At 51.1% G+C, this 14,694-nt stretch overlaps 1 protein-coding gene across 1 annotated transcript in view; it reads left to right on the top strand.

The window, feature by feature from the left end:
* Positions 1-7,305: 7,305 nt before the first annotated feature.
* Positions 7,306-14,694, top strand: part of LOC140469503 (noelin-like) — a 54,981-nt gene continuing 47,592 nt past the window's right edge. Inside the window, exon 1 of the mRNA XM_072566074.1 lies at positions 7,306-7,497. The gene's annotated coding sequence lies outside the window, so the exon portion shown is untranslated. The remainder of the gene's footprint in view (positions 7,498-14,694) is intronic.

Below are 14,694 nucleotides of genomic sequence, written 5' to 3'. Positions count from 1 at the left end.
GTCAAACACGATTTCCCTTTCATTAACCAGATTGACTCTGCCTGATTACCTTAAACTTTCCTGAGTGCCCTGCTATGATGACTTTAATAATAGTTTCTACCGTCTTCCCCCTGTAAGATGTTCAGCTAACAGACCTGCAGCTTCCTGCTTTCTGAATAAAGGAGTCACATTCACAGTTTTTAAATGTGTTTTGCTGGTTCCTGCATGGACCATGATGAGTGGGTATTCTCTCTCCCTCCCATCACTGTCACCAGGGCTACTACTTCAGGGCAAGCAATGCAGAAATGTGTCAACCTCTGGAAGAAAAACGAGCAGTCAGGCAGGACAACTCAAGGAGGCAATGTTCCAACCTAAGGCTGCAACCAAAGACAAATCAGGGACAGACAAGACAAGTGATGGAGGGAGAATGCCTGAGGGATCCAATGGTTAGTTTACATTCATGACATGGAATGCTCTTCTGAAGACACAGGGATTACCTACAGACAGGGGCCAAAGGACAAAATCCTCTTCACTCAACAGGGAGGGGTGTTTCAATGCTTCAGAATGACAATCAAAGGGCAACGGAATACTTTGGAAAGAAGATGCTGTTAAGGAAATGAGAATAGACCAATGGAAAATACTGACCATAAATCAAGACAGTAGTGCAAAACATTGCTCAATAGTGTTACAGGAAAAATTTGTCCAGTTTAAAAAAAGAACACATCCCACGTCAAGGATGAATACAAAACCAGCAGGAAATTGGAACGAAAGAGATGGAGCCAACTGGCTAAACAGTGAATTAGAGGATGATGAACAGGAATACAAAGAGATTGGAAAAATAAGGAAGAGTGCAGACAGAAAGCACACAATAAAATGAACATGGTGCAGAGTTAGAAATCAAAGGTATCAGGTTTGGGATAGGATCCCAAAAGGATACACCTGATAAACATATAGACCATGACAGCAAAATGGTAAAAATATTAAGTAATTACTTTGCCTCCTTATTTACTGGGATAGCTAATATTACATTGAATTGTAGAGGATTAAAGACCATTCCCCCCTCAAGTTGGTGACAGCACTTATGCTCCATTCAAGTGTCCCCTCATCTTTCTTCATAGAATTGCTACAGGGCAGAAAGAAGTCATTTGGCCCAATGAATTTTCTCTGAAGAATACCCCACCTTGAACTGGCCTCCATTCCCATAACCCTGCATTTCCCATGGCTAACCCACCCAGCCTGTACATCCCTGGACACTATGGGCAATTTCCCATGGCCAATCCACCTAGCTGCACATCTTTGGACTGTGGGATGAAACCAGAGCACCTGGAGGAAACCCACACAGACACGGGGAGAACGTGCAAACTCCACACAGATAATCACCGAGGCTGGAATCCAACCCAGGTCCCTGGTGTTGTGAGGTGGCAGCGCTAGCCACTGTGCCACCTCATTTCACTGTAACTCTCTGTACCCTTCTCCCTTGTTTGCTGCCTAACTCCCCCCGAATCCTTACCAGAATCACGGAGAGTTAAAGCACACAAGGAGGCCATCCAGCCCATTGTATCTCTACTGATTGTCTGAAGAAGAAATGCATCTTGTACCACTGCCCTGCCTTTTCTCTATATCGCTGTAGAATTCTCCTTTTTTGGGTGATGGTCCGGTTCCCTATGGAAAGCTCAGTTATTCATTCCTTCCCCAGCTTGCCAAGCAGTACATTCCAGCCCCCAACCACTGACTGTGTGATAATATCTTTCCACATATCACTTCGCTTCTCTTACTCATTCCTTAATCCAGACCTTTGACTTATCTGTTCACAAATTACTTTGACTAACTATTCTGCTCTGGTTCTTGAAGCTTCTAATCAATGGAAACAGCTTGCTTTCTGTCTCAGAGAACATAGAACATAGAACAATACAGCACAGAACAGGCCCTTTGGCCCACGATGTTGTGCCGAACATTTGTCCTAGCTTAAGCACCCATCCATGTACCTATCCAATTGCCGCTTAAAGGTCACCAATGATTCTGACCAATGCCTTCTGTCTGGATCTTTCACGGTTTTGACCATCTTCTCTCAGTCTTCATGCCTCCAAGGGGAACAGTCCCAGTTTCTCCAGCTCATCCTCATCACTGAAATTCCTTATCCCTGGAACATTCTCAGGAATCTTTTCTTTGTTCTCTTTGATGCCATTCCATCCCTCCTTCAATGGGATACCCAGAAGTGAACACAAAACTCCAACTGATGCTGAATCAGCTGTTCATACAATTTAATAAAACTTCCTTGCTCTTGGACTCTATGCCATTATTAATAAAGCCGAGGACATTGTTTACTTTATTTACTGCTCGCTCCCAATATCCTGCCACCTTCAATGATCTGTGCGCATATACACCTTGCTTCCTCAGCTCCGGCACCCCCTTTTTGAATTGTACCCCCCTGTTTTATCTTGTCATACAGTCATAGAGATATACAGAACAGAAAGAGACTCTTCAGTCCTACTCATCCATGCCAATCAAATATCTTAAATTAATCTATCCCATTTAACCCATATCTTCAAACCCTTCCTATTCATATACCCATCCAGATGCCTTTTCAATGTTTTTGTAATTGTACCAACCTCCACCACCTCCTCTGGCAGCTCAGTCCATGCACATATCACCCTCTGCATGAAAATGTTACCCCTTTAGGTCCCTTTTAAATCTTTTCCCTCTCACCTTAAACCTTTGCCCTCCAATTTTGGATTCCACCACCTATCCATGCCCCTCATAATTTTGTAAATCTCTATAAGGTCACCCCTCAGCCTCCGATGCTCCAGGGAAAACAGCCCCAGCCTGTTCAGCCTCTCCCTTCACGCCTTCTTCACTATCCGATCTACCTGTTACTCCACTTTCAAGGAGCTATGAACCTGCACTCCAAGGTCTCGTTGTTCAGCAATACTCCCCAGGACCTTATAATTCAGTGCATAAGTCCTGCCCTTATTTGCTTTTCCAAAATGCAGCACCTCACATTTATCTAAATTAAACTCCATTCACCACTCCTCAGCCCATTGGCCCATCTGATCATGATCCTATTGTAATCTGAGGTACCCTTCTTCGCTGTCCACTACGCCTCCGATTTGGGTGTCATTTGCAAATTTACTAACCACACCTCCTATGTTCACATCTGAATCTTTTAAACAAATGACAAAGGGCAGTGGACCCCACTGGTCACGGTCCAGCCACCCTTCACCATCACCCTTCTACCTTCGAGCTGTTTCTGCATCCGAATGGCTAGTTGTCCTTCTATCCCATGTGATCTAACCTTGCTAACCAGTCTACCACGTGGAACCTTGTCGAACACCTTACTGAAGTTTCTCTCCATGTCCTCTGTGCTAAAGTGCTTTAGCTTCCATTTCTTCACATTGAACTTCTGTCACCTATCACCAGTTTTAAAGTTTTGCCCTGCCCTCCTCGTGTGTTACAATGTTTTTCAACTTCGAAAGTGCCTTTGTTATGGTCCAGGCCAGACCCCCCTCAAACCATTTCAAGAAAGTAGCCCAGACCGTAACTTTGCTGGTTGTTTTAAGCAGGTGTAGAGTGGATATTCCAGGAGCGATGCAGCTGGTTAAACCACTCAGTTTTAAACAAAACAGAAGTTATTTGCAAGGCGACCGAAGGAAACACAAACAAAAGAAAACAGAATAAAGAATATCTTAACCTATCCAAAAAACCCAACAGATTATCCCAATTAAATGACTTTGTTCCAAATGCTTGCAACAATCCCCATAAACACCCTTTGGCACAAAAGGGGAAATCAAACACGATCTTACAGGAGAGATGTCAGAGAAAGGGAGGATCAGCCTGGAGCTGCTTCTTTGGATCCAGTAGTTTAAAACTCACTGCCTGCTAAAACCAAATCAATCCAGAACATAGCTGAGTTGGGTGAACTGACCACTCCCTTTCATTGTACAAGTGTTGTTTTTAACTTGAAAGCCTGTTGCCTGAGGCAGTATCTGTTAGCTATAATCAAATTGGCATGAAAACCCTTCAAACTGGGACCTTTCAGAATCACTGTTTTTACAATCTCTCTGAAAAAAAAGCCAAGAACAGCATCACCTTGTTAAAGGAGCAGCATCTTCACACCTTGAACACCTAGATCCAGATCATTGATATCTACCAGAGAAAGCAAGGGTCCCAAGACTGACCCTTGACAAAATCCAATACAAATCTTTTTCCAATCTGAAAAGTATCCATTAGCTATTACTCTCTGTTTCCTGCCACTCAGCCAATGTTGTATCGATGTAACTACTGCCCTTTTTACTCCATGATCCCTAACTGTTCAAACACTGCTTCAAACACCTTCTGAAAGTCCACATACAATACATCCACATATTACCTTCAACAACCCTCTTTGTCACTTCATCAGAAAAAACTACCAGTGAGTTAGTTCAATGTGATTATCCTTTACAAAACCTATTTGTCCATGAGACTATTAACTTGGTCTGAGTTATTGTTTCTTAAAGTTTCCTTATTGCCTAGGGGGAACTGACTGGCCTGTAGCTGTTGAACTTATTTTTCTGTGCTTTCTTGATCAAGGGTATAACATTTGCAATTCTCCAATCCTTTGTCACCATCCCAGTATAAGGAAAACTGGTAAATTGATTGGCACAATTTCTATTCTTACTTCCCTCAGTAACCTTGGATGCATCTTATCCAGTCCTAGGACTTGAAAACTTTCAATGGAGACTGCCTCTCCAATATCACTTCCTTATCAATCTTAAACTGTTCTGGTAACTGAATTACTTCCTCTTTGACCTGACCTGGGCAGGAGCTTCTTCCTTGATGAAGACAGATGCAAAGTATTAATTTAATACCACAATCTTGTCCCCTGCCTCCATGCGTAAATCCCTTTGTGATCTCTCACCAGCCCCACTCGTTTTACTGGTTGCACACACCTAGAAGACTTTTGCATTCCTTTCTTTTTTAACTGCCAGTCTCTGTTTGTATTCTCTCTTTGCTTCTCTTTTTCTAGTCCCCTTTGAACTTTCTTATTCAGCGAGGTTTTCTATCATATTGCCATCAGTGAAAGTCAAATTTAATTAACTTTAATGACTTATTTCAAGAAGTAATAGTAAGGGCAGATAAGGGTAATGCAGTAGATTTAATGTATGTAGACTTTGAAATATCCTTTGATAAGGTTCCACATGGGGAGGTCATTGGCCTGGTTGAATTATCACGAGACCATTTATCCAGAGAGCCAGGTAATGTTTTGGGAATCTGGGTTCAGATCCTGCCAGGGCAGATGGCGGAATTTGAATTCAGTAAAAATCTAGAATTGAGAGTCAAATGAGGACCATGAAACCATGGACCATGTCAACTGTTGGAAAAGTCCATCTAGTTTACTCAATGTTCTTTAGGAAGGATAGTCTGCGATCCTTATTTGGTCTGGTCTATGTGTGACTCAGACTCACAACAATATGGTTGACACAACTGCCTTCTAGGTAATTGGGAATGGGCAATGAATTCTGATCTGGCCAGTGATGCCCACATCCTCTGAATGAATCAAACAGAGGCACAAAAGGTCAGAACACGCATAGTCAGGGGGTAGATACATAACAGGTCGAAAGCTGGTGAAGAAACAGAAAGCAGAGAACAGGGTTGAAAGCTGTTTATTTAGATGGAAAAGTATCAACCTGTAGTTTTTACATGAGGATTGTGGAGAAATGGTTGCTCTAATTGTTGTCAACTCCATTTTCCTTCGCAGACCAGGCACCCTAATCAAAAATCTGTCCAATCTGATTGGAGCAGCTCCCTTGCTCACGCCAAAGGGTTCCAAAAACTCACGACCCTCTGAGAGAAGAAATTATTCCTCATCTCTGTCTTTAAAGAGACTCTTTCTGTAAACTGTACAGCCTCATTCGAGATTACCCCACACGAGAAACAGCCTCTGAGGAGTCACCCTGTCCCAACTCTCAGCATCTCGCTTCACGACAAAAATGTTTTGGTTAGAATAACCTCATTCATAGGATGTGGCCATTGCGGCAATTTATTTATTGTCCATCCCTCCTAACAGAGGGCAGTTAGGAGTCCACCCACATTGCTGTGGGTGTGAAGTCACATGTAGGCCAGACCAGGTAGGGTTGGCTGATCTCCCTCCTTAAAGGGACATTGGTGAACCTGATAGATTTGTGACTATCAGCAGTCCGATGGGGATTATTCTTCAGTTCTTTATTGTTCTGAACTCCAAGGAATATAAACCTTTCCTCAACAGACAAATGTTCCCCTCAGGAATTGGCCACGTTGAACCTTCTCTGATATGTCTGCAATGTTTGAATAAAGAGACGAGAGACTGTGCCCAATAGTCCAGGGGTGTTCTGAGCAATGCCCTGTACAGCTGCAGCAAGACTTCCCTGGTGTATGCACCTGCTGTAATAAAACATTTACTGCAGCATTTCCGTTTGCCTTTCTTCTTCCTTACTGTAACTAACTATTTGTAACTCAATGACCATGACAAGCAAAAGCCTCTCTTTCCAACAGCTATCTGCTCTTTAAAAAATTCTTCCTGACGGTGACAGAAACCTCTTCACTCGCTGAGCAACCCCCCATTTCTCTCTCTGTCTGTGGCTGCTCTCTCTCTCCATCCCCATCTCTCTCTCTCCATCCCCATCTCTCTCTCTGTCTGTCTGTTCTCTCTCTCTCCATCCCCATCTCTCTCAGTCTGTTTGTTCTCTCTCTCTGTTCTCTCTCTCTCCATCCCCATCTCTCTCTCTCTCTGTTCTCTGTTTTCTCTCTCTCTCTCCATCCCCATCTCTCTCTCTCTCTTTCTCTCTGTGTCTGTTCTCTCTCTCCATCCCCATCTCTCTCTCTCTCTCTCTGTTTTCTCTCTCTCTCCATCCCCATCTCTCTCTCTCTGTCTGTTTTCTCTCTCTCTCTGTTCTCTCTCTCTCTGTCTGTTTTTTCTCTCTCTCTCTCTCCATCCCCATCTCTCTCTCTCTGTGTCTGTTCTCTCTCTCTCTCTCCATCCGCATCTCTCTCTCTCTGTCCTCTCTCTCTCTCTCTGTTCTCTCTCTCTCTCTGTCTGTTCTCTCTCTCTGTTCTCTCTCTCTCCATCCCCATCTCGCTCTCTCCTTCTCTCTGTGTCTGTTCTCTCTCTCTCTCCATCCCCATCTCTCTCTGTCTGTTCTCTCTCTCTCTGTTCTCTCTCTCTCTCTCTCCATCCCCATCTCTCTTCCATCCCTCCCTCCCTCTCTCTATCCGGATTGATGTCACATCCTGTAGCTGTTCCTGGATCCAGCTCCAGCTCCGGCTTTGGGGAATTCGCTTCGGATCCTCGGCTCCCGGTGCCCGCGGGGCTGACATGCGGCTGCGGCCGGGAGCCTGAGCGGGACCGAGGCGCAGAGAGAGCGGGGGCCGAGCGGAGAGTGCGGGAGCGGGAGCGGGAGCGGGAGCGGAGCGGGATGGAGCCGGAGCCGGAGCGAGGGAGGGGGGCGCGGCCGCGTCCGGATCCTCACCCTCGGGATCCTACTGCTCAGCAGCCAACTCAGCCAGGTATCGTCCCCCGGGGGGGAGAGGGTCCCGGGGGGGGAGAGGGTCCCCGGGGGAGAGGGTCCCGGGGGGGGAGAGGGTCCCGGGGGGAGAGGGTCCCGGGGGGGGAGAGGGTCCCGGGGGGGGAGAGGGTCCCGGGGGGAGAGGGTCCCGGGGGGGGAGAGGGTCCCGGGGGGGGAGAGGGTCCCGGGGGGGGAGAGGGTCCCGGGGAGGAGAGGGTCCCGGGGAGGAGAGAGGGTCCCGCGGGGGGGAGAGGGTCCTGGAGGGGGAGAGTGTCCCGGGGGGAGAGAGCGTCCTGGGGGGGAGGAGAGGGTCCGGGGAGGAGAGAGGGTCCCGGGGGGAGAGAGGGTCCTGGAGGGGGAGAGGGTCCCCGGGGGAGAGGGTCCCGGGGGGAGAGGGTCCCGGGGGAGAGGGTCCCGGGGAGGAGAGAGGGTCCTGGAGGGGGAGAGGGTCCCCGGGGGAGAGGGTCCCGGGGGGAGAGGGTCCCGGGGGAGAGGGTCCCGGGGGGAGAGGGTCCCGGGGGAGAGGGTCCCGGGGGGAGAGGGTCCCGGGGGGAGAGGGTCCCGGGGGGGGAGAGGGTCCCCGGGGGAGAGGGTCCCGGGGGGAGAGGGTCCCGGGGGGAGAGGGTCCGGGGGGGAGAGGGTCCCGGGGAGGAGAGAGGGTCCTGGAGGGGGAGAGGGTCCCCGGGGGAGAGGGTCCCGGGGGGAGAGGGTCCCGGGGGAGAGGGTCCCGGGGAGGAGAGAGGGTCCTGGAGGGGGAGAGGGTCCCCGGGGGAGAGGGTCCCGGGGGGAGAGGGTCCCGGGGGAGAGGGTCCCGGGGGGAGAGGGTCCCGGGGAGGAGAGCGGGTCCCCGGGGGAGAGGGTCCCGGGGGGAGAGGGTCCCCGGGGGAGAGGGTCCCGGGGGGAGAGGGTCCCGGGGGAGAGGGTCCCGGGGGGAGAGGGTCCCGGGGGGAGAGGGTCCCGGGGGGGGAGAGGGTCCCCGGGGGAGAGGGTCCCGGGGGGAGAGGGTCCCGGGGGGAGAGGGTCCCGGGGGGGGGAGAGGGTCCCCGGGGGAGAGGGTCCCGGGGGGAGAGGGTCCCGGGGGGAGAGAGGGTCCTGGAGGGGGAGAGGGTCCCGGGGGGGGAGAATGTCCGGGGGGGGGGGGGAGCGTGGGGTAGAGGGTCCTGGGGGGGGAGAGAGGGTCCTGGAGGGGGAGAGGGTCCCGGGGGGGGGAGAGGGTCCCGGGGGGGGGAGAGGGTCCCGGGGAGGAGAGGGTCCCGTGGAGGAGAGAGGGTCCTGGAGGGGGAGAGGGTCCCGGGGAGGAGAGAGGGTCCTGGAGGGGGAGAGGGTCCCGGGGAGGAGAGAGGGTCCTGGAGGGGGAGAGGGTCCTGGAGGGGGAGAGGGTCCCGGGGGGGGAGAGGGTCCCGGGGAGGAGAGGGTCCCGTGGAGGAGAGAGGGTCCTGGAGGGGGAGAGGGTCCCGGGGGGGGAGAGGGTCCCGGGGGGGGGAGAGGGTCCGGGGGGGGGGGGAGCGTGGGGTAGAGGGTCCTGGGGGGGGAGAGAGGGTCCTGGAGGGGGAGAGGGTCCCGGGGGGAGAGAGAGGGTCCGGGGGGGGGGGGGTGAGGGTCCTGGTCCTGGAGGGGGAGAGGGTCCCGGGGGGGAGAGGTTGTCCCGGGAGAGAGGGTGCCTGGGGAGAGAGGGTCCCGGGGGAGAGAGGGTCCTGGAGGGGGAGAGGGTCCCGGGGCGGGGGGGGGAGAGGGTGCTGGGGGGGGGGGAGAGGGTCCCGGGGGGAGAGAGGGTCCCGCGGGGAGAGAGGGTCCCGCGGGGAGAGAGGGTCCCGCGGGGAGAGAGGGTCCTGGAGGGGGAGAGGGTCCCGGGGGGAGAGAGGGTCCTGGAAGGGGAGAGGGTCGGAGGGGGGAGAAGGTGCTGGGGGGGGTGGGGGTGGGGGAGAGGGTCCCGGGGGGTGAGAGGGTCCCGGGAGGGGGAGAGAGTCCCGGGCGGAGAGAGGGTCCTGGAGGGGGAGAGGGTCCCGGGGGGGGGCGGGAGAGAGGCTGCTGGGGGTGGTGGGGAGAGGGTCCCGGGGGGAGAGAGGGTCCCGGGAGGGGGGGGGGATCGTGGGGTAGAGGGTCCGGGGGGGGGGGGGGGGGTAGAGTGTCCCAATGGAGCCGCCAGGGAAGAGGGGATTGATTAAGTCCACAGTAACCTTGGGAGGGGGATTGAAACAGGGCCTGGGAGGTAGGGGTGAGGAGGGGTTGAGGGGGGTGTGGGGAGGGGGGTGGGGGGAGGGGGGTGGGGGTGGGGGTCTGCCCCCACACAGTGGGCTCCGAGGGGATAACAGTGAGACTGGAGAGAAAGTGATTATTAAACTTAATCTTACCTCATTTGGACAGGAGGTAATTGCAGAAACGGAGGTACTAAACAGTGTTTAAACCCAGATGGAGGAAGGGAATGAGAGGAGAAATAAAGAAACGTGAAGGGTGGTGGGCAGTGATCAGGGAGAGACAGTGAGCGGCGGGAAGATCAGGAGTTAAATTACAATGGGGGAGAAAGAGAGGGAAAGATAGAAAGAAAGTGAGAGAGAGGAAAAAAGAGAAGTGGAAGGAGAGAGAGAGAGAGAAAAATGTGACAGAGAGGGTCAGAGCTGGAGATTCATACAGATGATGTTGGAAAATCTGAGCAGATCAGGACCCTGGAGAGCAACAACATTCCCAAAGGAGAGGCCGGGTCCGGGCGCTGCGTGTGTCCGAGTCCCTGATAAATCCACTGGGAATGTTGGTGGGGAATGGTGTTGCTATAGTTATGGCGAAGCTGGATAACCACATGGGAGGGGGTAGGGGGAGATACAGAGTAATGAGAAGCTCACATGGAGTTGAAACACCAGCACAGAGTAATTGGGCCGAATGGCTTCTTTCTGTGTAGGAAGGAGTAGCAAAACAGGCAGGAGAGTGGAGAGAGTGGCAGAGGGCAACTGAGGGCAGATTGTGTAAAATCTGTTCCAACTGTCTCATTAATTGTTGGCCCAAACTGGCTGCTACTTGGTTAGTGGTGGTTAATGATAGTTGATGGTTTTAATTATAGCGGAGGTTCGTATGTTAAGGATGAGTTTTTTAAAAATTCTCTCATGGGATGAGGACATTGCTGGCTGGACCAGCATTTATTGCCTATCCCTAATCTAAGGGTGAAGAGTCAACCTGCATTGCTGTGGGTCTGGGGGTCACATGTAGGCCAGACCAGGTAAGAATGACAATTTCCTTTAGTGAACCAGGTGGGGTTTTTACAACAATCGATTCATGTCCATCATTAGACTCTTAGTCCAGATTTTTGTTGAATTCAAATTCAAGTTCCACCTTCTACCGTGGCGGCCTTTGAACCCAGATCCCCCAGAACACGCCCTGGATTACCAGTCTAATGATTAATACCATTAGGTCATCACCTCCCCCGTTAGTGGTGGTTAATGATGGTTAGTGGTGGTTAATGATGGTTAGTGGTGGTTAATGATGAGTGGTGGCGTTTGGTAATTTTAATAACAGTTGGTGATGGTTAGTATGTTAATGATGACTTATGATGGTTCCTGGTGATTAATGATGGTTAGTAGTGTTAATGATGGGGTTTATAATGTTTATTGATGGTTAGTGGTGGTTAACGATAGCTAGTGGTGTTAGTAATGGTTAGTGATGGTTAATGTTTAAACTTGCCTTTCTACATCCCTGATCAAGTTACTGGCGAACATCACCGTTGAATCCCAGGAATGTTACTGGTTCCATTGGGTTATTTTGTGCAAATGTTGGGAGGGGTTTTTATTTAGATAGTTTGCTAAAAGATAAAACTGCATGTTTGCATTCCTGTTAGATTGTTTGCTGATTAATATACCTCAGTGTTTATTCAGCGTGTGGTTTGTTCCTTGAGCTTGCGGGTCGAATCCGGATCAGATGGTCCGAGATTCGCTGAACCACCGTCTGCAGCCACTTGGAGGCGACACACTCCACCCTTTGAAGTCAATGGGCGGCTCATCCTTAAAGTGATAGGGCCTTCCATCCTTAAAGTGACAGGTCAGCCCCGTCCATAAAGCGGCAGGCCACTTAAAGTGATTGTCCACCCCCTTCATAAGGTGACGGGCCACACTGTCCTTGGTCTGCAAAATCAAAAAGGTGCAGGAAGACTGGCTAAATCCATGCACTCTCACTGCACATTAGACCTTTATCTTCTCTTATTCATTTTCTTCCACTGCAACTGCTTCATGATTGTATGCGTGCAAACTATCATGAGTGCAAAATCTGAACGGCATTCCTTCAGAATCTGGACAGGTATGAGAATGAGGGCTGGACGGTAGGCCTCATACCAGTACAGTCTACCTAGTCAGACAGTCAGAGAGATGTACAGCATGGAAACAGACCTTTCAGTCCGACTCGTCCAAGCTGACCAAATATCCTAAATTAATGTAGTCCCATTTGCCAGCATTTGGCCCATATCTCACTAAACCCTCCCTACCCATCCTACAGCAATCATTCACCACAAACATTATTTGCCTTCTACTGTGTATGAAATATCACCTTGATGGGAAACTCTTAAATTTCAATTGCCTCTCCACTAAAACTCAGCTGATCACTGAAGACATACATGACCTACAGAACATGGATGATATCAGTGTTGGCACTCTGTACTAGAGTTTCATGCTGCTCTCTATCTCTTCATTCTTTACACAAGAGATTTGTCCTTCCCTTGAATATTGCCAAAGCAAAATCCATAGCAACCCAAACCTGGTTAATCGAATATGCCACTATTTGGTGACGAAACATCTGGAAATGAACCTTTCAGCTCAGCGAGCAAACCTACATCCAAATATTCCACTTCTCATATAAATTAAAGGACAATGTATTGAGTATTTCCAAACTTTTGACAGCCATTCCTCAAGGAGGTCACTGTTGACAACGAGATCCAACAGCAGATAACTTATGCGCTCAATATTCAATAAGCTACAAGCCAGTGTTTGACAACAGGTCAACAACTGTCCAACAGAGCAAGTGCTGTCACCACACTCCTGTTCTGCAGTGAGACTTGGATCATGTATTAGTGACATATAAGAGCTCTAGACTGTTACTGCATTTGCTGAATTCAGTGGGATTCAATGGGATTCAATAAATGCTAGGGTCTTTCTTGACGTTAATTCTATCAACATTCAGTCATGACCAGTAAACCAACTGTGATAAGCTAGCTGCTAATTCAAGTGCCTGGGTGGTGTCTCCTCCATCAGGTCCTCAAATGACTAGTGTCCAAGGAAGGATATGTCATCCAAATGGTGTAACAATCTGCAGCATGGACGTCGGTACCATTTCTCTGACAATGCAAATATGCAGAGAAAGATTGTGAATTTATGTAGTACCTCAAACAAGTAAATATCTCAAAACATTCACAGGAATAAGGAGTCCTGTACTGTCCGAGGGTCAGTGCTGAGGGAGTGCTGCACTGTCAGAGGGTCAGTGCTGAGGGAGTACCGCACCGCAGGAGGGTCAGTGCTGAGGGAGTGTCACACTGTTGGACGGTCAGTGCTGAGGGAGTGCCGCACTGTCAGAGGGTCAGTGCTGAGGGAGTACCGCACCGCAGGAGGGTCAGTGCTGAGGGAGTGTCACACTGTTGGACGGTCAGTGCTGAGTTAGTAACACACTGCAGGAGGGTCAGTGCTGAGGGAGTGCCGCACTGTCGGAGGGTCAGTGCTGAGGGAGTGCTGTGCTGTTGGGGGGTCAGCACTGAGGGGAAGCCACACTGTCAAAGGGTCAGTGCTGAGGGAGTGTCACACTGCTGAAGGGTCAGTGCTGAGGGAGTGCTGCACTGTCAGAGGGTCAGTGCTAAGGGAGTGCCGCACTGTCAGAGGGTCAGTGCTGAGGGAGTGTCACACTGCTGAAGGGTCAGCACTGAGGGAGTGCTGCACTGTCAGAGGGTCAGTGCTAAGGGAGTGCCGCACTGTCAGAGGGTCAGTGCTGAGGGAGTGCCGCACTGTCAGAGGGTCAGTGCTGAGGGAGTGTCACACTGTCGGAGGGTCAGTGCTGAGGGAGTGTCACACTGTCGGAGGGTCAGTGCTGAGGGAGTGTCACACTGCTGAAGGGTCAGTGCTGAGGGAGTGCTGCACTGTCAGAGGGTCAGTGCTAAGGGAGTGCCGCACTGTCAGAGGGTCAGTGCTGAGGGAGTGTCACACTGCTGAAGGGTCAGCACTGAGGGAGTGCTGCACTGTCAGAGGGTCAGTGCTAAGGGAGTGCCGCACTGTCAGAGGGTCAGTGCTGAGGGAGTGCCGCACTGTCAGAGGGTCAGTGCTGAGGGAGTGTCACACTGTCGGAGGATCAGTGCTGAGGGAGTGTCACACTGTCGGAGGGTCAGTGCTGAGGGAGTGTCACACTGCTGAAGGGTCAGCGCTGAGGGGGTGCTGCACTGTCAGAGGGTCAGTGCTGAGGGACTGCCGCACTGTTGGAGGTCAGTACCAAGTGAGTGGTACACTGTTGGACGGTCAGTGCTGAGTTAGTACCACATTGCAGGAGGGTCAGTGCTGAGGGAGTGCCGCACTGTCAGAGGGTCAGTGCTGAGGGAGTGCCGCACTGTCAGAGGGTCAGTGCTGAGGGAGTGCCACACTGTCGGAAGGTCAGTGCTAAGGGAGCGGGCACTGTCGGAGTGTCAGTGCTGAGGGAGTGCCACACTGTCTGAAGGTCAGTGCTAAGGGAGCGGGCACTGTCAGAGGGTCACTGCTGATGGAGTGCTGTGCTGTTGGGGGGGGTGTCAGCACTGAGGGAGCGCTGCACTGTCAGAGGGTCAGTGCTGATGGAGTGCTGTGCTGTTGGGGGAGGGGGGGGGGGGTCAGCGCTGAGGGAGCGCTGCACTGTGGGTTTAGTTTGAAAAGAAAACACCATAAATTGTCCTGTGCTTTTGTTTCCCATTCCTTGCCTTCTTGCCTAGAGGGTCCTGTGCTGTGATGTTCTCTCCTGTGTTCTTTGGAGTTAAAAATCACACACCAGGTTATAGTCCAACAGGTTTAATTGGAAGCACATTAGCTTTCGGAGCGACGCTCCTTCATCGGGTGTTGTGTGATTTTTAACTTTGAACACCCCGGTCCTACACCTGCATCTCGAAATCGTGTTCTTTGGAGGAGCAGCTACCTTGCTGCTGTTATAGTGCTGACAATCCTCCCCCAGCTGAGGGAGCTGCTCATGGCGGCTTCTTGCTGCAGTAAGTCCGGGAGAT

This window comes from Chiloscyllium punctatum, chromosome 49, assembly GCF_047496795.1.
Source record: "Chiloscyllium punctatum isolate Juve2018m chromosome 49, sChiPun1.3, whole genome shotgun sequence".
NCBI classification, from domain to species: domain Eukaryota; kingdom Metazoa; phylum Chordata; class Chondrichthyes; order Orectolobiformes; family Hemiscylliidae; genus Chiloscyllium; species Chiloscyllium punctatum.
Note: the sequence above shows the minus strand (reverse complement) of the source record. Positions and strands in the feature narration are given on the sequence as shown.